Below are 20,961 nucleotides of genomic sequence, written 5' to 3'. Positions count from 1 at the left end.
CTGATTTGGAAATGGGGTTGCCTTTGTGCTGTGGTGAAAAGGCAACAAACAGTTGCTTAGTTTTTCTGAAAAGTTTTGTCCTGTCTATATAGTACAGGAGAGCTCTTTTAACGTCTAAGGTATGTAGAGTTCTTTCTGCCACCGAATCTGGATTTGGGAAGAACACTGGCAGTTCTTTAGCTTGATTGATGTGAAACTGGGATACCACCTTTGGCATAAATTTAGAGTTTGTTTGTAGCACAACCCTATTTGCGTGAATTTGTATGAATGGCTCCTGAATAGTTAGAGCTTGCAGCTCACTAACTCTTCTAAGGGATGTAATGACCACTAGAAAGGCCACTTTCCACGTTAGGAACTGTATCTCACATGAGTGTAGAGGTTCAAAAGGTGGTCCCATTAGTCTGGTGAGAACTACGTTCAAGTTCCAGACAGGTGAAGGTGGGTGTCTTGGAGGAATTACTCGTCTGAGTCCCTCCATGAAAGCTTTAATAGCAGGTACCCTGAAGAGTGAAAGCTGCTGCCTGTTCTGAAGATAAGCTGCCACCGCAGCTAAATGTATACGTATGGAACTGTAAGCCAGATTGCATCTGTGCAGATGCAACAGGTAACATATGATGTTTTGAGTAGATGCATCCAGCGGATTTATGTCATTATTGGTGCAATAGATGACAAATCGTTTCCACTTCGCCGCATAGCATGCCCTGGTAGTAGGTTTTCTTGCCTCTTTGATAATATTCATACAGTCAGGAGGCAAGTTCAGGTAACCAAACTCTATGACTTCAGGAGCCAGATCGCAAGGTTCAATTGTTGCGGATCTGGGTGCTGAATGTCGCCATGGCTCTGCGTTAAAAGACTGGGTGTTAATCTCAGCCTTTGATGAGGCACAACGGAAAGTTCTAGGAACGTGGTGTACCATGGTTGCCTGGCCCACGTTGGAGCAACTAGGATGAGTGTCATCGAGTGTTGTCGCAGTTTGCGTGCCACTAGCGGTATGAGCGGGGCTGGTGGAAAAGCGTACGCAAATCTGCCTGACCAGTTCATCCATTTCGCATTGCCCTGAGACTGCGGATGTGGAAACCTGGCGGCGAAGCTTTGGCATTTTGCGTTTTCCCTTGTGGCGAACAGGTCTATCTCTGGGTGACCCCACTGCTGGAAGTACGGGTGCAGCACTGAGGGATGTATCTCCCACTCATGCATCTGGTGGCTGTGTCTGCTGAGCAGATCCGCCATCTGGTTGTCCTTGCCAGGGAGGTGTTCCGCCATGAGGAAGATGTTTCTCTGAATGGCCCACTTCCACATGATTTGCGCTAGATGTGACAACTGTGGAGAGTGTGTCCCTCCTTGCTTCTGTATGTAGTACATGGCAGTCATGTTGTCCGTCCGGATTAACACAACTTTGTTGCACAAGTGTACCTTGAACGCCTTCATTGCCATGAAGATTGCCATCAGTTCCAGCAGGTTGATGTGCATCTTCTTGTGTTGTGTTGTCCACAGCCCCTGCACTGTGTAATGGAGGACATGCGCTCCCCATCCCAGGAGAGATGCGTCCGTAGTGAGCACTATTTGTGGTACAGGCTCTTGGAACGGTCGACCCCTGCAAAGGTTTTGTGGATTCCACCAATGCAGAGAGTTGTATGCGCGACCGGTCACAAACACTAGGTCTTTCAATTGTCCTTGAGCCTGGTTCCACTGCTGTGCTAAGCACTCCTGAAGCGGACGCATGTGTAGTCTGGCGTGGGGGACTATGAAGATGCAGGAGGCCATCATGTCTATCAACTGCATAAATACCCGTGCCGGGAGCGAGTGTTGGGGTCTGAATCCCTGGATCAGCGATTGAATGCTGTTGATTCTTGCTGAGTTTGGCTGAGCCTTTGCTGCCAGAGTATCTATTGTCGCTCCCAGGTACTGTTGTACGTGGGCGGGTTGGAGATGAGACTTTGTGTAGTTTAATGAGAATCCGAGGCTGTGTAGGAGGTGAATAGTGCGTGACATGTGGCTGGCACATTGCTGGGCCGACTTTGCATGGATAAGCCAGTCATCCAGATAGGGGTAGGCGTGAATATGGTTTCTCCGCAGGTGCGCCGCTACTGTCGCTATTGCAAAAAACACAGTGGATGGACAGAATGTAGAACAATGTCATACATTCACCCCAGTACAAGGATCTGGGCCTAAATCCATCGTTCTTTTGCACTCCACACCACCCTGGGTTAGACACTGGCTATATGCAAATCAGCTCCGACCCTGTGCCTCATGGGAACAGTCCAGTCCGAACTACCAAGCCATGTCTTTCCGAGACCGGAATCAAGCATCCAAGGACCGGTTTCTGGCTATCAGCCTTCATCAGCCTGGATAGCTTGACTCCAGTGGTGTGGAGAGCCTGGGACTCACGTCTGAGCATACCCAGCCCACTCGGGGTGAAAATTGCAAAAAACACAGTTGATGGACAGAATGTAGAACAATGTCATACATTCACCCCAGTACAAGGATCTGGGACTAAATCCATCGTTTTTTTGCACTCCACACCACCCTGGGTTAGACACTGGCTATATGCAAATCAGCTCTGACCCTGTGCCTCATGGGAACAGTCCAGTCCGAACTACCAAGCCATGTCTTTCCCAGACCGGAATCAAGCATCCAAGGACCGGTTTCTGGCTATCAGCCTTCATCAGCCTGGATAGCTTGACTCCAGTGGTGTAGAGAGCCTGGGACTCACGTCTGAGCATACCCAGCCCACTCTGGGTGAAAATTGCAAAAAACACAGCTGATGGACAGAATGTAGAACAATGTCATACATTCACCCCAGTACAAGGATCTGGGCCTAAATCCATTGTTTTTTTGCACTCCACACCACCCTGGGTTAGACACTGGCTATATGCAAATCAGCTCTGACCCTGTGCCTCATGGGAACAGTCCAGTCCGAACTACCAAGCTATGTCTTTCCCAGACCGGAATCAAGCATCCAAGGACCGGTTTCTGGCTATCAGCCTTCATCAGCCTGGATAGCTTGACTCCAGTGGTGTGGAGAGCCTGGGACTCACATCTGAGCATACCCAGCCCACTCGGGGTGAAAATTGCAAAAACACAGTTGATGGACAGAATGTAGAACAATGTCATACATTCACCCCAGTACAAGGATCTGGGCCTAAATCCATCGTTTTTTTGCACTCCACACCACCCTGGGTTAGACACTGGCTATATGTAAATCAGCTCTGACCCTGTGCCTCATGGGAACAGTCCAGTCCGAACTACCAAGCCATGTCTTTCCGAGACCGGAATCAAGCATCTAAGGACCGGTTTCTGGCTATCAGCCTTCATCAGCCTGGATAGCTTGACTCCAGTGGTGTGGAGAGCCTGGGACTCACGTCTGAGCATACCCAGCCCACTCGGGGTGAAAATTGCAAAAAACACAGTTGATGGACAGAATGTAGAACAATGTCATACATTCACCCCAGTACAAGGATCTGGGCCTAAATCCATCGTTTTTTTGCACTCCACACCACCCTGGGTTAGACACTGGCTATATGCAAATCAGCTCTGACCCTGTGCCTCATGGGAACAGTCCAGTCCGAACTACCAAGCCATGTCTTTCCCAGACCGGAATCAAGCATCCAAGGACCGGTTCCTGGCTATCAGCCTTCATCAGCCTGGATAGCTTGACTCCAGTGGTGTGGAGAGCCTGGGACTCACGTCTGAGCATACCCAGCCCACTCGGGGTGAAAATTGCAAAAAACACAGTTGATGGACAGAATGTAGAACAATGTCATACATTCACCCCAGTACAAGGATCTGGGCCTAAATCCATCGTTTGTTTGCACTCCACACCACCCTGGGTTAGACACTGGCTATGTGCAAATCAGCTCTGACCCTGTGCCTCATGGGAATAGTCCAGTCCGAACTACCAAGCCATGTCTTTCCCAGACCGGAATCAAGCATCCAAGGACCGGTTTCTGGCTACCAGCCTTCATCAGCCTGGATAGCTTGACTCCAGTGGTGTGGAGAGCCTGGGACTCACGTCTGAGCATACCCAGCCCACTCGGGGTGAAAATTGCAAAAAACACAGTTGATGGACAGAATGTAGAACAATGTCATACATTCACCCCAGTACAAGGATCTGGGCCTAAATCCATTGTTTTTTTGCACTCCACACCACCCTGGGTTAGACACTGGCTATATGCAAATCAGCTCTGACCCTGTGCCTCATGGGAACAGTCCAGTCCGAACTACCAAGCCATGTCTTTCCCAGACCGGAATCAAGCGTCCAAGGACCGGTTTCTGGCTATCCGCCTTCATCAGCCTGGATAGCTTGACTCCAGTTCGGGCTGGACTGTTCCCATGAGGCACAGGGTCAGACTGATTTGCATATAGCCTTGTCTGAACTGGGGTGGCAGAGTGGGCTAAAGAACGGTGATGGATCAAACCCAGATCTTTTGACTGGGTGTGAGTGTTTGATTGGTTCAGATGCTCCGTCCATCACCACCTCCTTTTGTACTGCTTTGGCCGCCATAAGTGTGGCAGGGTATGCTCAAAAGTGAGTCCCTTGCTCACTTTGCCACTGGATTCAAGCAAGCCGGGCTGAAGACGGCTGGAATGCCAGAAACCGGTCCTCGGGAGCTTGTTTCCGGTCCAGGGAAGGCATGGCTTGGCAGTTTGGGCTGGACTGTTCCCATGAGGCACAGGGTCAGACTGATTTGCATATAGCCTTGTCTGAACTGGGGTGGCAGAGTGGGCTAAAGAACGGTGATGGATCAAACCCAGATCTTTTAACTGGGTGTGAGTGTTTGATTGGTTCAGATGCTCCGTCCATCACCACCTCCTTTTGTACTGCTTTGGCCGCCATAAGTGTGGCAGGGTATGCTCAGACGTGAGTCCCTTGCTCACTTTGCCACTGGATTCAAGCAAGCCGGGCTGAAGACGGCTGGAATGCCAGAAACCGGTCCTCGGAAGCTTGTTTCCGGTCCAGGGAAGGCATGGCTTGGCAGTTCGGGCTGGACTGTTTCCATGAGGCACAGGGTCAGACTGATTTGCATATAGCCTTGTCTGAACTGGGGTGGCAGAGTGGGCTAAAGAACGGTGATGGATCAAACCCAGATCTTTTGACTGGGTGTGAGTGTTTGATTGGTTCAGATGCTCCGTCCATCACCACTTCCTTTTGTACTGCATTGGCCGCCATAAGTGTGGCAGGGTATGCTCAGACGTGAGTCCTTTGCTCACTTTGCCACTGGATTCAAGCAAGCCGGGCTGAAGACGGCTGGAATGCCAGAAACCGGTCCTCGGAAGCTTGTTTACGGTCCAGGGAAGGCATGGCTTGGCAGTTCGGGCTGGACTGTTCCCATGAGGCACAGGGTCAGACTGATTTGCATATAGCCTTGTCTGAACTGGAGTGGCAGAGTGGGCTAAAGAACGGTGATGGATCAAACCCAGATCTTTTGGCTGGGTGCAAGTGTTTGATTGGTTCAGATGCTCCGTCCATCACCACCTCCTTTTGTATTGCTACTGTCGCTAGGCACTTGGTAAACATCCTTGGGGCAGTTGTCACCCCGAAAGGCAGTACCTTGAACTGGTAGTGCTGATTTTGTATGGTAAACCTGAGATACTTCCTGTGTGCTGGATGTATTGGTATGTGGAAATACGCATCCTTTAGGTCTAATGTTGCGAGGAAGTCTCCCCGACTGAGTAATGGCAGAACCTGCTGTAAAGTGAGCATGTGAAAGTGTTCTGACAAGATGTATTGGTGGTTTAGGGGCCTGAGGTCTAGTATTGGCCTGAGAGACCCGTCCTTCTTGGGGATTAAGAAGTACAGCGAGTACACCCCGGTACCCTGGTGCTGTATAGGGACGAGTTCTATGGCCCCTTTTTGCAGCATGCTGATGACTTCCTGCTGCAATAAGTCTATGTGCTCTGCGGACATAGGACGGTGTCTTGGGGGTATGTTGGGTGGAGTGGATGTTAGCTCTAGACAATAGCCGTACTGAATAAGTTGTCTCACCCACTTGTCTGTGGTAATGCTTTCCCAGACTGGCAGGAACTGTTGTAATCGTCCCCCGACCGGTGTTACATGGTCTGGGGGCAGTGACAAGGCGTCACTGTTTAGTATTGGTGGAGGATCTGGTGGTGTTATTCCCTTGTCCTCTGCCCTTGCTGCTGTTGCCACGGTATCCACCTCTATTGTTCTTATTATAGGTGGTTTGCGTGCTCCCTTTATTGCATGGAGTCTGCTGGGATGCCTGGCCTCTTGTAGCTCCTCTGTTACCGGAGCGACGAAAGGAGCCGCCTCTGAATTGTTGTGACTGCAAGGCACCCATAGATTTGGCTGTCTCTGTGTCTTTTTTAATCTTCTCTAAGATTGTGTCCACATCAGGACCAAATAAAAAATCAGGGTTCACAGGCTGATTTAATAATGTGGTTTGAATCTCAGGTTTGAAGCCAGAGATGCGCAACCAGGCATGTCTCCTGAGCATGACACTTGTGTTGATGGCCCTGGCTGCGGTGTCTGCTGCGTCAAGCGCACATTTAATGGATGCGTTGGATACTAGCTTCCCTTCTTGCATCAGTGTTTCTGCTCCCTCTTTGTAGGCATTAGGCAAATGCTGTAGCAGTTGCTCTAGTGTGTCATAATGCGCCCTATCGTATCTGGCTAATAGGGCCTGTGTATTTGAAATTCTCCAGATATTACCTGCTTGAGCAGCTACCCTTTTCCCAGATGCTTCTAAGATTTTAGACTCTTTGACTGGAGGAGGAGCATCACCAGTAGTTTGTGAGTTGGCACGCTTACGAGCATTTGATACCACTAAAGAGTCCAATGGCAGCTGTCCCTTAATGTATGTAGGGTCCACAGGCGCCGGTCTGTATTTTCTTTCAATCCTGGGGTTAACAACCCTTGCTCTTGTGGTTTCTTTGAAAATGTCTCCTGCGTGTTTAAGAACACCTTTCAACATTGGCAATGTCTTAACAGATTTCTCTGAAATGGAGAAAGTGTCAAACAAGAAGTCCTCTTCAATTGGGTCAGCATGCATTTCCACATCATGATTCAGTGCTGCCCTTTCAATTAATGCGTTAAACGCAGCTGTATCTTCTGTCGGTGAAGTTTTGACAGGATAAGAAGGAGTATCCGGAATAGTCTCACCAGGGTCAATAGTGTCTGCCAATGGCTGAGTCCGGTCATCTTGATCTGTGACCGCAGGGTAATCATATTGTTCACTATAGTCATACCCCATATCCTCATGAGTGTGTGTGGGTGAGTATGCAGAAGTGTCTTGGCCATGGTAGCTTACAGTCTCAAAAAGGACAGGTGATGTAGAAGAATCCCTTTTCCTTTTGAGTGTAATTTTATATGATTCCAGAGGATTTTCCGACCTGATCTTCCTTTGGTAAATGGAAAGTCTGCCAGATTTGGAGTCGATATACAGCTACGACTGTTCATCATAGGAGGGCTCTTGGTATACAATGTCCTCTTCTGGAGGATGACTTCTTTTTCCTGTTGACACCGACCTTGGTGTCTCGACCCCGGTTTTCGGATCGAGCGCCTTAGGGCGTGCAGTTGGGGGCAATCCAAACTTTATCGGTGGCAGCGAGTCTTTAGACAGACTAACCTTTTTCGGGGCCGGCGTCGATAGAGGTCCGACCGACTTAGCCCTTTCGTCAGTATGCCTTTGGCCCTGCGTTGACTTAGGTGCTTGCTGCGTCGGAGGCGCGCTCTTTTGCCTCGGTTCGACGTGCTCCTTCGAGGCGCCTTTGGTTTTTGGCTCGAGGGCTTTGACGACCTTCGGTCCGTCGACTCGTTGCTTCGGATCGAGAACCCTCCGAGACTCGAGTCCCTTGTTAGTGTCGCTATCCGTCGACGTCGACCTCGTCGGTTCGACGTGCTTGACTTAGGTGATGGATTTCAGCGCACCGATCTTTGGCTCGACGGCCGTCATTTTTGACCTCGCAGGGTCGTCGACACTTGCTTTCTTTGTGGAATCCGATATGTTCGAACTCTTCGATCCGAAGACTGTCTTCAGCAGTTTCGGTTTTGATTTTGACTCGATGGCTTTCAGTATCGCTTTCAGTAGTGCGACCGATGGCTCGTGTGATATGTTCTTAGCCGGGCCGAGACGCGGGGCTATTGAACGTTTCTCATGATCTTGGCTAAGGCCTTCCGGCGATGCCTCGACCCGAGCCTCTGGAAGCCTTTCAGTGTCTGTTCTGAGCTCCGTACCCACTGTTGGGTCTGGTTCATTGCTTGAGTCGTCATCGACGGCTCCGATGGGGGATACGTCGACCCTTACCTCGACGACGTTTTCATTATCGCCTTCATCATCGACGTCTTCATAATAGGTGGAGCCATGCTCCGAACCGGCATCCGATTGCTGTCCTGGATCCTGAGCCTCGACGACCTCATCGTCTTCTTCACCGAAGATATTCACCGGGTCGGGCGCTGGCTTCGTCATCGTTTGCCTCGCCGCACGTCAGAGGCTAAGCGTCTTCTTTGACCTGAATCGAGCACAAGCTAGACAGTTGTCCTCATTGTGGTCTGGTGATAAGCACTTGTTGCACACCGGGTGTACATCGATGTGCGGGTACTTAAGAGTTACAAAGGGGGCATCGTTTCAACGGGCTCCGTTCCATCGACGATCGGGCCTCTGGTGTCGAAAAGGCCACGCGGCTCTCCTCGACGTCCTGCTCGAAAAGAACTGGAACAAGAACTCTGCACCAATCGAAAGAACAATACCGACGACCCCGAAGGCCTTTTGGCCTTGAGAAAGTTTCCGAACTTGAGTAAAGAAAAGTACATCCGAACCCAATGGCGGAAAAAAACAATCTGAGGATAGAGAGGATGCCCATGCGCACTGTAGTCAGAGGGAGGAGCCACCTATCTCGTGATACTTCGAAGACTCTTCCAGGACAACAATGTGCAATCATCCGGACCCAACACCAGGCGGCGATCTATGCACAAGATATGAATTCAGCAGCCCACATGCCTCGAACATATCTTTGCATAAGTAAAACTCTGTCAGAACCCAGGAATGAAAGAAAGAACCATAGAAGGAAGTTTTGTAGAGGTGCCCACCACAAAGTGAACAGGCATACAGAATAACAATCTAAGTCAGAGAAAAAACAGAGTATATGTAGTGTGGACCTGTTTTCGTCAAGTGAGTAGACTAATGGGAGTCGTGGCCTAGTAAGATGGATGACAGAGCATGCTTGTCCTCGACTTCAGGTCCCTCAATGATACTACAGAAGAAATCCTGGCTGAATTGTGGCGTAGATGCACAGAAAAATAGGAATTCATACCCAAGAACACCATAATTTGCCTGGTTGTCCAATATCTGCAGTGGGCTCACTGATCCTATGTCTGCGCGGTTGCAGCTTGTCCTGACGCTGAGGGAGAGGGCCTGGGGTGGCATGCTGCACTGGGAAGAGAAGTTCTGCCCTTGCTTGCTGTACTTGGAATGCTGAGGTCATCCACGTCTAAGGGCAAACTGGAGTGCTCCTGAGAAGAAGTGAACCAGTCCAGGGAGATGGTGTGCTGAGAAGCCTGACGTGTGTGAATGACAGGGCCTGCTGGTGTGGTGTACAGCCTGGGCTGGTCCTGAGACGCCAGAGCAATTGGCTTTCCTGGAGATGCCTGTGCCAGAGATGAGCAGTCTGGGGGAGGTAGCAGAATGAGGAGCAGGAGGAGCAGGGCCAGCTAGTTTGGTGCATGGCTTGGGATCTGATTAGCCTGAGAGTGTGGGTGCCAGCAGTAGTCTGCAAAGTGTGAATTGGCCCTAAGGCTGCTAGTCAGGAAAAAGATTAACAGAGCCTGAGAGACCCACAGTGAAGGGATTGTTCCTGGAGTGGCGGGTTGGACCACCCGAGTACCGGCAGTTGAGGACAGCGCAAGCATCACCTGTGCCTCTGAGAGCTGCAGCCCTGCTTGGGCCCCTGTACTGCTAGAGGCACTCTTGTGGCCTGACACCCTGTGATGACCTTTGACTACCATTATTTTAATTGACTTTGGTGTGTTATTTTATCCTAGCCTGAATGTACAAAGTCCTGCATATGCCTTGCTTCTCTTAAAGGTTTATTTCTTGTAATCTTGCAGTCTTTCAGTGGGAGCTATCACGAAGTAGAACAGCCTTGCCAAGAACAGAATGTGTATAATGTGCATTCAAAAGCATGAGGGAGCGAGAGGTGCAGAATGTACTTTTTGGTCTCGAAGTGCAGTGTTGTGAGCAGTGGAGCACAAATGTGCACTGTGTTGTACATTGAGAGATGAAGTGTGTGATGCTATAAGCAGTGGTGCACAAATGTGCATTGTGTTGTACATGGATAAGTATTATGAAGTTCTTACTATTGGCTTTGACGTGGCCTCATGTCATCCTGATTTCTGACTCTGCCTGGCTAGAGCTTTATCTGCGCGCACAGCAACGCTTGCAGGTTGTTTGGGTTAATCACGTTCAAGGATTGTTTTTGTGAGAGATTGTTTAATGTAACCTGGAAGGCTTTCGTGAGCTTCGACAAGATAAAGGCTGGAATATGTAAGACTGTAGAGAGAACGTGGGAACTCCTTCCTGCCATAGAAGGCTTGCTTGGAAGCTGGCCAGTCCTGGTAAGATTCCTTTGACAGTGGGAAGGTTTCTCAAGCCTTCTAGTGTGAGTTTTTAGACTATAAAGCTGGGGTTTGTTGACAGTTGGGTTTGGGTGCTCACTTACAGAGTAGATGCACTGCTGTAAGACAAACGGAACTTGAGTCCCGGTCGAGAGTCCAAGCCAGCTGTGAATGGGCCCCCCAAGGAGAATTGGCAAGGATGTTGAGTAAATGATCGGGTGTGGTGATTTGTTTCTGACTAGTGCCATTGTGATGTGTGGTTCCAGTGGCTGTGGTCATTTGAGGTGTTTGAGCTTTGATTATTGCCATTGTGATGTGTGGCCAGTGGTTTTGATCATTTTAGGTGTTTTGTTTGTGATGTGTGGATGAGTGAGGTGCACATCCAAAGTAATCATTTGATGTATTTAGTGTAGATATCTCTTTCTGATTTCTTGCAGGACGTCCAGCATATTATATTTGCTTGAGTCCTCTTATTTGCTGCTTGTTTATCCATGGTATTATTCATGCATTTAACTGTTGCATTTACCAAGTGTGTTATTGCTTGCATATAAACATATATATCTCTTTGTGTATTTGAATGTTATGCATTTGGCATCTGGGAAAGCCTTTCTATTAGAGAGCATTGTGTAAAATAAAACCCCAAGCCTTATTCTAAAAAGAGAGTCTTTGCATTTTAAAATAAAACCCTTTTCTAAAGGTGTTAGTTGTGTTAAATGTCTCCTGCTTCGCCTGTAGCCTGACAAGAGGTTGAGAAGAGTAGATCTTGCCACAATAATTTATGTTTTGTGGGGTTCCCTGAATACGCTAAGGGGGAGACTCCTGAGGCATTTCTGGACTAGGAATGAAAGAGATCCTGAAGCCCAGGGTATGTTCCCTCAGTTTATAAGTTAACGAGTACAAAGGGCGTTGGCACCTCCCCCATCTCCTGCAGCCCCTTCAAGGGCCATAACTAAAGTACTAAATTATCAGAACATGAACATTGTCCTTCAGACTGTGAGAGGCACTAGAGACCTGGGATATACAAATCAAATCATTTGAATTTTCCTGGATAACACACAATTAATCCAGTACATAAGGAAATGCTTTGTAGATGTAAAACAGAAATTGAGGGCTATGAGCAAGCAGTATATGCTGTTGTAACCGGCAAAACTGCCCTTGATTCAAAATGGTCGCCTCCAGAGGACGTTTGTGGCTGGATAGAAGTTGGCTTATGAACTCAAGCAGGACTTTCCAGGTTCATGAGGAATGGCGCAGATGGAATGAAAGGGAGCGGAGGGTTGCCATTGTGCCGCTTCTTCGCATCCCTCTGCAGGCAAGAGCAATGGTGGCAGATTATGGTATTATGGTATTTGGATTCTGAGCAATATACTGGTGCACACACTTTTATATGGGGCCCTGACAAACCGGGTGTGTGGCTGGTGGGGTTCGGAATCCATGGAGCCTTGGCAACACATGTACCTACATCACCTCTTCCTTATAACAGGGAACACAACTGCTGTTACATTTCTTTATAGGGCTCTTCTGAAAGGAGCCCAGATGGATCTGTCACCACAGAAGCAGCGATGAATGGTAGATCTCAGGACATCCTTCGATGATGCTGCTTAGAGGAAGACCTTAGCTTGCAAACCCCAAAGTCCCCTGTAACACTAGGTTTAAATTGATTTGAGTTTTACTTCTTGTGTAGGGCATAGCTATAGCCCACAGCGCATTTATGGCATGTTCCCTGCAGTCTCATCGACGTGCCCCAGCTGTGGTGAGGAGGATGCAGATTTCTACCACATGGTCTGGAACTGCTCCACGCTGACCACCTATTGGGAGGGACAGTGTGTTACAGCTTTTCCAGAGAGCTACAGACAGGTCCTTTGAGAGCACCCCACAACTATGTTTGCTAGGCCTTCACAGAAGCAGTGCTGCTCACAAGGTTACATAAGGTTTCACAGATCTGCACTTATTTTGCCTGTAGACAGTTGATAATGAGCTGGAAATCGGATGGAGGTCCCTATCTGTGCAGATGGTGAGGGAAGTGATTAAGTAGGCGGACCGAGAGCGAGAGGAGATATGGAGGCAAGAGAATAGGGGCGTTTCTTAGGATTCCAATCCTGACGGCCTGGGATGCAGTGCTGTTGGCTAGCCCCAGACCAGACTCTCAGGGCAGGATATTGATGAAGGAGGATACCTTTGTGTGTCCCCGATGGCACAGGTTGCGCCACTGGGGCAATCTAGTGATACTGTGGTTGCTTGAACTGGGGTGGATCTGGGTGGGTGGACCCTGGCGGGCCTTATTGCGGTGTGTGCAGCGAATTAAGTGTGTAGCAGTGTGACTGGTCCCGGTTTGGTACCCCTGAACAACAATGCCTTTGTAGCACTCACAGTGGGTGCCCCCACAACAGTCTTGCTCTGTACATATCATATTGCGATTCAATATATACATTTCAGTTTTGATGATTCTCTCGTTTGCCATGCCAGTACAGCTTCCTTGGTATTGTTCTGTTTTGTGAGTGCAAGTGCAACCGAAGGGACTTGGATAACACCCAAACTTTCAATACTTTTGCACTGGGGGTCTGCGAGGATGGGACACCCCGGGGTATGTATGGTTTAACCAGCTGAGAGTTGCTGAAGGTGAAATATGGGCTTTGTATTAAAATTTCATCACATGAGACCATTAATGCTTCCACACTAGATACTGAATACAAATGTTATGGTGGTACATTCTTCGGCCTGATTCATTGTGGTTATGACTTAAGAGGGTGGGGGATATGGGGGTGCTTAAATCATGAGCCTGGGAGAAAACTATTGGTTTACGGGCGCTGATAGCCCTTAAAAATGTTCACCCTTGGTCGGGGATTTGGGGGCCACTTCAAGTCCTCCTATTAGGATTGCTGGTGGGTGCGGGGGCAAGGTCGAGTGAAAGCCTACATTTGTAGACAGTCAGTCACCTGGCACTGGCCTTCTCAGCCTGTTGACTAAGATTTAACAGTTTATGTTGTGTGTTGCTAAGTTAATATATGACACTTTGCTAGTCAATTGGAATCTTGCTTATAGGGACACCGGGGAGACACAAGGCGCTTGTTTGTGTTGGTGTATTTCTGAGGGGAGGGGGGGAGGGTTGGATAGTTTGTAATGTTTATAAGTGAAACCCGAAAAGTGATTAATCTAGACTAGCTGACATTCATAAACTTGTGCACCCACTTTCTCGACACACAACATTTTGACTGCTTTGCTTGGTACCCTCGCAGACGCATTCAAACCAGAATAATTTAGGGACTTTAAAATGGGTGCACCTGTAAAATGTAAGACATGGCATGACCCACGGCTATATTATAGAGAGATATAGAGTGGACACAATTCTGAAATGGATCAATCACTGCGTTTCTATAGGAAATGCATTTAATAGATGAAGTAACTACGCTCTGGAAAAACAAATGGAGAGGTACCGGAGGTGTTGCAGCACCCCGAGAAAACAAGCATTGGAAATGCAATAGGTCTCGCATTTGCTTGTGTTAGAGCTATTGACGTTGTATATGACAGTATCTTTTACCCATGTGTTATGGAGTGTACGTATGTGGTGTGTAGTGGAATTATATGGGTTGGATCAGAATAGTTAGGTGTGGAATTGTGTGGCATCGAATTGTGTGGTGTGGATTTGTGTAGTGGAATTATGTGGCATGGTGTGCAGTGGAATTATGTGGATAGTAACTTTGTGGTATTGAGTGTACTGGAATTATTTGGAGGGGGAATGTGTGTTATGGAGTGAGATTGTGTGGAATGGTATTTTTTTGTAGAGGGGTATGTAGTTTAATTATGTGGTGTGCTGTTGAATTTTGTGGAATTTTGTGCTGTGTTTTTGATGTATGTGGTGTGTTATATAATTGTGTTGTTGAGTTATGTGGTTTGGTGTCTAATTATGTGGTGTGGATTGGAAAGGTGTGGAGTTGAATTGTGTAGCGTGGAACCGTGTGAATACCTTTGCTTTTTTGGTGTCGAAAAAAACAAATAAATAGGAGCTAATCTCCAGATCTGTGTCTTTGGGTGTTAAAAAAAACAAGCCATCAAATGGTAAGTAATGGGTGGGTTTAAGCCCTTTACTTTATACAATACCCCCCGCAGCAAAAGTGCATGTTCTCACTGTTAAGCAAGACCTATAAAGGGGCGCACAGGCACACAATGTTCTACAATGGGAAAAATACTGGCCAAGAAAAGAATTGCAGCTTGTGAAATTACATGCTTAGACTAACTTTGTTTGCCATGATGGGCTACTGAATGTGAGAAAAGGTGTGGGAACATCCTGCTCTACTGGCTTTAGCTTCACCCTGATTGGACAGAAGGAATAAAAAAAGTGAGACCTTTGGAGCCAGGTGCAATGTCGAGTGGGAAAACGTGACCAATGGCCTACTCACTACAAACTGCCCAGCATATAGCCAGAAATCACACACTACTGTGGGGATTGCTGCTATGTCTACTGCTGTGGATACTGCTTCAGACACTGTGGAGATGAGTAACTTTAGATCGAACCTCACTGTGGCGGCCCCCACCTTAATCCTTGTACTGACCGAACGCAACATACATGGTGTGTAATCACATTAAAAAAACAAACAGTTTTCCCAAATAGTCTAGGATAGAAGGTACAACCTTCTATCCTAGTCTGGCTGTTTGGGTGATGTATTAAAGAACCCCTGCTAAAATAGAAGCGCATAAAAAGTATTGCATGCAACAGAATTTCTATAGCTCTTCTTTATTAGGAGGCATGGACAGAACGGAAAGCTGAACTGGAACAGGGCCAAAGACTGTGAGGAAGGCAAAAGAACCAGAAAAAACATAGAACAGGAACAAAACTGGAGAGTAGCAAACTGCAAAGAAATCAAACAGTTGCCATAGGTAACAATGGACCTTTGCCAGAACCTGATAAGCTCAGGACCATGATCTAACACTGCCATGACTGTCATAGATGCAAACAGTGGCAGTATCAAAACAGTACCCAACAGCACCGCAAGAGTGGTAGGGGTATCATTTGATCTAAATGTACCTGAATCAGTACTAGAACAGAACCGCGGAGTAACAAAGGTAAAACATAAACAAGATTAATATAACAAGGCAGCAGTACCAGAGCTAAAGCAGAAATGTAACTGCTTAAATAACTTGACAGGCCAAGTTTGTTGCAGGTATTTCTGTGCACCTTCAACTACAAATGCTAGTAGCATGGATCAACGTTTCATTATTCTAGTAGGCAGTAAAACGAACACTAAGTGGCCATCCAGTGAATGCAGTGGTTAATGTGTGAAAAAATATGTGCCAGGGTTCTCGCCAGGAGGCAGTTTGCACCAGCCCATTGCCCCTATTAGAGCCGCCTATAATAGAACTATTAACCATGAAACCCTATAAGTGAGGTGAGGATGTAGCGTAATGGCCAGACCTGCCGAGTTTAGAGCTGGGGAACCAGGTTTGGGTCTTTTTTTAAATTTTATTATTTTTTTTTTAACTTAGTTTATTGAAGGTAATCAGAAGTACATTACATGAGTGAACGTCATCTTGTACATTATCCGCATATTTCAGTTCAATTTTATACATAGATTACTTAGGATACATTTCCCACCAACCTCTCCTGCCTATGCATTTCCACCGTGGGTGAGACACAAAGATCACCCCTATAATTGTTCCAGTGTGACCATTTCCTGTCCCATTTCTTTGGGCAACCCCTTGCCTTGTAGACCTCCGTCTCCGCCAACATGCATCTGTCCATTTCCCTGATCCATAGGTTGATACGGGGTGGGTTCTGGTCTCCCCAACCCGTAGCTATTTCTCTCTTCACCAGAGTGTACCCCAGTGTTGTGAGCTGTTGTTCGGTCTCTGTCAAGTCAGTGGCCTCCAAAATATTTAATAGCCCCAGATTTGGCGTCAATTGTATATCAGGTTTGAGTCTTGGCGTAGGCTCAACGTCCTGTGATTCAGAGAAAATCACTTACTCTCCCTGTACCACCAAAAAAATGAATGTGTCCTCAACTGGCGCTCGCGCAAATCGCTCAAATATCTCTGGGTTGAGTTTGTGCTATGAGCGCCGATGTTGACAATTAAGAGCTGGTGCCCTGCACAAGAAACCACAAGCTCAAATGAAGCACTGAGTGAATGACGTCACAACATCATTCAAACTCCCAGCTGACATCATCAAAGAAAGCAACATTTTAGAATGCTTATGGTTGGTGACTTTTATAAATGTAAGACCGAGTAGAGAGATCTGATTTTTTCCCTACACCGTATGGCCCCTGTAACACCCACTATTCAAGTGCCTAGCCCCGGATCTTCTTACTTTGACATGAACAGTTGCCAAAGAACCGTGCCAGTTCCTGTCCAGAACTCCGTAAAACATTTCCAAAATAAAAACCAAGCCATGCTCTCCAGCTTCTGTGTTACGCATATTTCCATTTCCAGTCCACACAATGCCTTGAGTGTGCCATTTCCGAGGTTGCTTAGTCTTCCAATTGGGCACACCTCGTGCGAAATGCACCAAAATCCTGTGCACTCGTTCAGTTCCTACATACCTACTGTGACCAATATCATACAGGACAGCTTCAGTCTATACCAGCTCTTTATCCAACACAGCACTGCATGCCGGGATTTGTACCCCTAAACCTATAAAGGGGATTCACTGCAGGTGTATGAACTCTGGAATTAAATGTAATGTTGATTATTTACACGTGAAAAGTAATTGAAGGTTTCATGTAGGCTATGAAACCTCTTAGCAGCTCTGAGGCTCCCGCTGAAATTGATACTTTAGAAGGCAGCAACCGGAAACGGGTCAAAAGTAAGAGAGCACTAGAAAGAACCCTGCTAGTTGAGATTGACAGGAGAAATGGCAACGAAGTGCTGTGTAACAGGTAACGTACTGTCCATGAAGGCAAGGGGGACCCTAGGTTTGGAACGGGCTCAGCAGACCACAGGGACAGTAGAAGGGTGAGCGGAGGACTGAGGCTGGAAAGGGGTGTCAAAGGCTCGCTGGGTGCATGGAGAGGAAGGGCAGGAGCGGCAGGCTTCAGGGAAGGGAAGGCTGGGGCGGAGATTAGAGGGGCACTGAGGCTGTAGAGGGGCAGGTAGATCGGACCGTGGTGCTACCGGGGTTAGAAGAGCCACAAGGCTGCAGCGGATTCGGTTAGAAGAACCCCCAAACTGCTTCGGACTCAGAGCTTCACCGCTGCTCTTCCAGAGGAAGTACACACTGGGTGGCATGGATCAGAGACTGAAAGACGAGTCAAATACTGACCTGAACCGGTGGCCGCAAAGCCCGTGTTCAACTCTGTCCCATGTGTCTGAAGCAGCCGAACAGGTAATGGATACATGGACATAGAAAGGGGGCTTTTTTTGTTACCAAATTAAAGTGACTATCCCATTCCAAGACGGCAGCAGCACCAGACCGAAGGTGGCATCGGGTCAACACACTGTAGGAAGTGGGTAGCCATGCGCTCTAGCAATGCTGTCGCTGCTCGCCCTTCTCACTGCTTCCCCTCCAGCCCAGCAACACGGGCTCTCCCCTCCCCAAACACTAAACAAAGCCTGTGCTTCTGCCGGCAGCCCCAGCACACGCCAGCCCCATTGTCTCCTCTGATGTGTGAGCAGTTTACCTCCTGTGTGGACGCGGCTCAAAGTAATAAAGCACAGCTGTGCAGAATGTAGACGCGGCTCGAAGAAATCAAGCACAGCTGCACAGAAAAAATGAAAGGCGCACGGCCTCTCATATCCACCTTCTTGCTTAACGAATGGGAGGGGTCATGGCGACTGACTGTAACAACAAGGGTAGGCGGCTGGAGCAGCAGAGCCGGCGCGAATCCCTGTACAGGCTGGGAGGCCTCAGAGAACAACAAGGAGCGAGGGACAAAAACGAGGCACCTTGGGGGAAAAAAACAAAGTAGTGCCTACATTAAAAGATGCTACCCCGCAGCGCAAGTTTACAGAAGTTGATCCATGCTGCTTCTGCGAGAAACAGAGGAAAACGGAAATGACGTGACGGACCACCAGCCAACAAAGAGCACGTTAAGAAGAACAATGCCAGATTTCACCAATGGTAAGCGAGGAAGCAAAGAGAAATGCAATGGGTGGAGTTTAACTACTAATGCTGATTACAGGATGCCTCATAAAGGCAGCGCATGCGCTGCCCTATGCGAGACCTAAACAGTGCGAGCATGACTCTCCCAAGTTGTGTGGTCAAGCCGTTCCGGCATTACTATTTGCGGATGACGCGATTTTAATCTCCCAGACGCCTAAAGGACTACAGAATTTGTTGAATAAATTTTGCTCATACTGTTTGGACAAAAGTCTTGGAATTAATTCCTCTAAAATCAAGATTATGTCCCAAGATTATGTCCATCAGTCCACATAAGGGTTTTAACAAAGTTTTTAGTGTAAACAATGAGAATATTGAACAGGTCCAAAATTTTAAATATTTGGGTATTAGCCTTGATTCTAAAATGAACTGGAAATCGCAAATAGAAACATCGAGGCTAACATTAATACAAAACCAAGCTCCTATAATAAGGAAGCATAAAAACAGCTTCTTTAAGGCAGTATCACCAGCAATTGAGCTATTTAAGTGCAAAGCTCAATCGGCCACCTTGTATTGGGCAGAACTGTGGGGCCATGTAGTTAGAGACTCGTTTTCAGTGCAGGAAAACACCTTTTTTAGACAACTTTTAGCTGTTACAGGCTGTACTCCTTTAATTCCTTTCTTTTGGGATTTAAACATACGACACTCTGACGATCATGCTTCCTTACGCCCGCTGCTTTACTGGGTTCGCCTGTGGTCCACTGATGAGCTAGTGGACTATAGAGCAGGATTAAAGGAAATCATACAGATAAAGAATATTACTAGAGTGAGTTGGCTATTGCATATCAAAAAATGTTTTTTAAAACTAGGCCTATATAGTTTTTGGACTGATCCTGATTCTCTTACCTATCATTCAAAAAAGTTACTGAAGGTACGATACTGGGAACATGTTTATAGTTACCCCCTCCAAAACTCAAAAATCGGGAAACTTACACTTAAATTCTTTGATGTTAAAACCGAATGCAAATTTGAATGTTTTATGGACGAAATTTTACCCTCAATGGCAAAGTCACTGTATTTAAAGTATCGTTATGGCATTTTACAATTAAAAACTAGTACTTCAAAGTGGGTGTGTAACTTAGATCCTATGAGAAAATGTGATACTGATCTTTGTGAACTATGTGATATGGGCGCTAAGGAGGATGAGGCCCATGTCTTATTTATATGCCCTGCATACCTGCAAGCAAGGAGGAAGTGGATTAAGCCTATTTGTCTTCTTCTAGGTTTCCGGAAAATTAAAGAAGGGGAAAGAGTATTTAAAGGGAATACCTCACAGACCATAGTATTTAGTCTGAGTCGGTTCCTTCTTGCAGTAGCAATGGTTAGGAAGAAAAAAGGCCTAAAAATGTAGCAGTACTCCTAGGATCTGTACTAACCCACAGTGTGCTAAATAAAATGTATTAATATCGCAGTAACCCTTATATATTCATGTCCCAATTGTCCCTTGTAAAATGGTCCCAGATTTTTAAGACACAAATTTTTACCAACTGTACTTTTATAATGTTGTCTCTTGCCAAATATTTTAAAAAATATATATATATTTATTGTATTTATTTTTTAATTATGTATTACCTCGACTGATTGATTTATACTGTACTTTAAGAATTCTTAAATCTCCCATAAATCTGGTCCCTTTATCAGCCAACTTTTTATATATACAAACGCTTAAGTATGTATGTATGTCTTAAACTGATTCTCTTCGGAATACCAGCATATGATGTAGATGATGATGTTTTTAATATTGTATTGTATTCTTTTATGGTTACTTAACCGAAATAAAGAATTAATGAATGAATAAACAGTGTAGGAGTTCTGAAAATGAATAAGCAACAGTGGTGCCATTAAATGTACTTTTTATTATGTCACATTTGCTGTACGCTCAAAGGGAGAGGTCAACTGCTAGGCTGCTCCCTCTGTCAAATTGCTGCTTCTTATTTTAACATGGACATTGATGTTTACTTTTCTTTCTCAGATTGTAACATCAGAGGATTCTGAAACATGAACTATGTGTATCATGCTGGTGAGAAAAGAATGCCATTTTTTCTAACAAGCTACAAAATGTTACAAATATTTAAAACCATATAAACATTTAATAAAGGGCTAATCAGGTGCTTCTTAGTCATTCTGAAGTGAGAGGGAAAGAAAGATTTTAATATGAATGAAGCAAATCAAGACACTTTACTTGGTGATGCGCAATTAACAAATATTCGCTGAACTACCACATATGATCGTTTGTACGCTATATAGTTTATCAGTAAAACGTATGTCTTTGCAAAGATAACTACACCATGACATATAT

General features: G+C 46.5%; 1 protein-coding gene across 2 annotated transcripts in view; it reads right to left on the bottom strand.

Annotated features, from left to right (window-relative positions):
* The window catches only part of DCLRE1C (DNA cross-link repair 1C), a 403,712-nt gene that overhangs the window by 190,453 nt on the left and 192,298 nt on the right, over positions 1 to 20,961 (bottom strand). The gene's annotated exons all lie outside the window — the stretch shown is intronic.

Source organism: Lissotriton helveticus, chromosome 1_1 (assembly GCF_964261635.1).
Source record: "Lissotriton helveticus chromosome 1_1, aLisHel1.1, whole genome shotgun sequence".
In the NCBI taxonomy this organism is placed as follows: Eukaryota; Metazoa; Chordata; class Amphibia; order Caudata; family Salamandridae; genus Lissotriton; species Lissotriton helveticus.
Note: the sequence above shows the minus strand (reverse complement) of the source record. Positions and strands in the feature narration are given on the sequence as shown.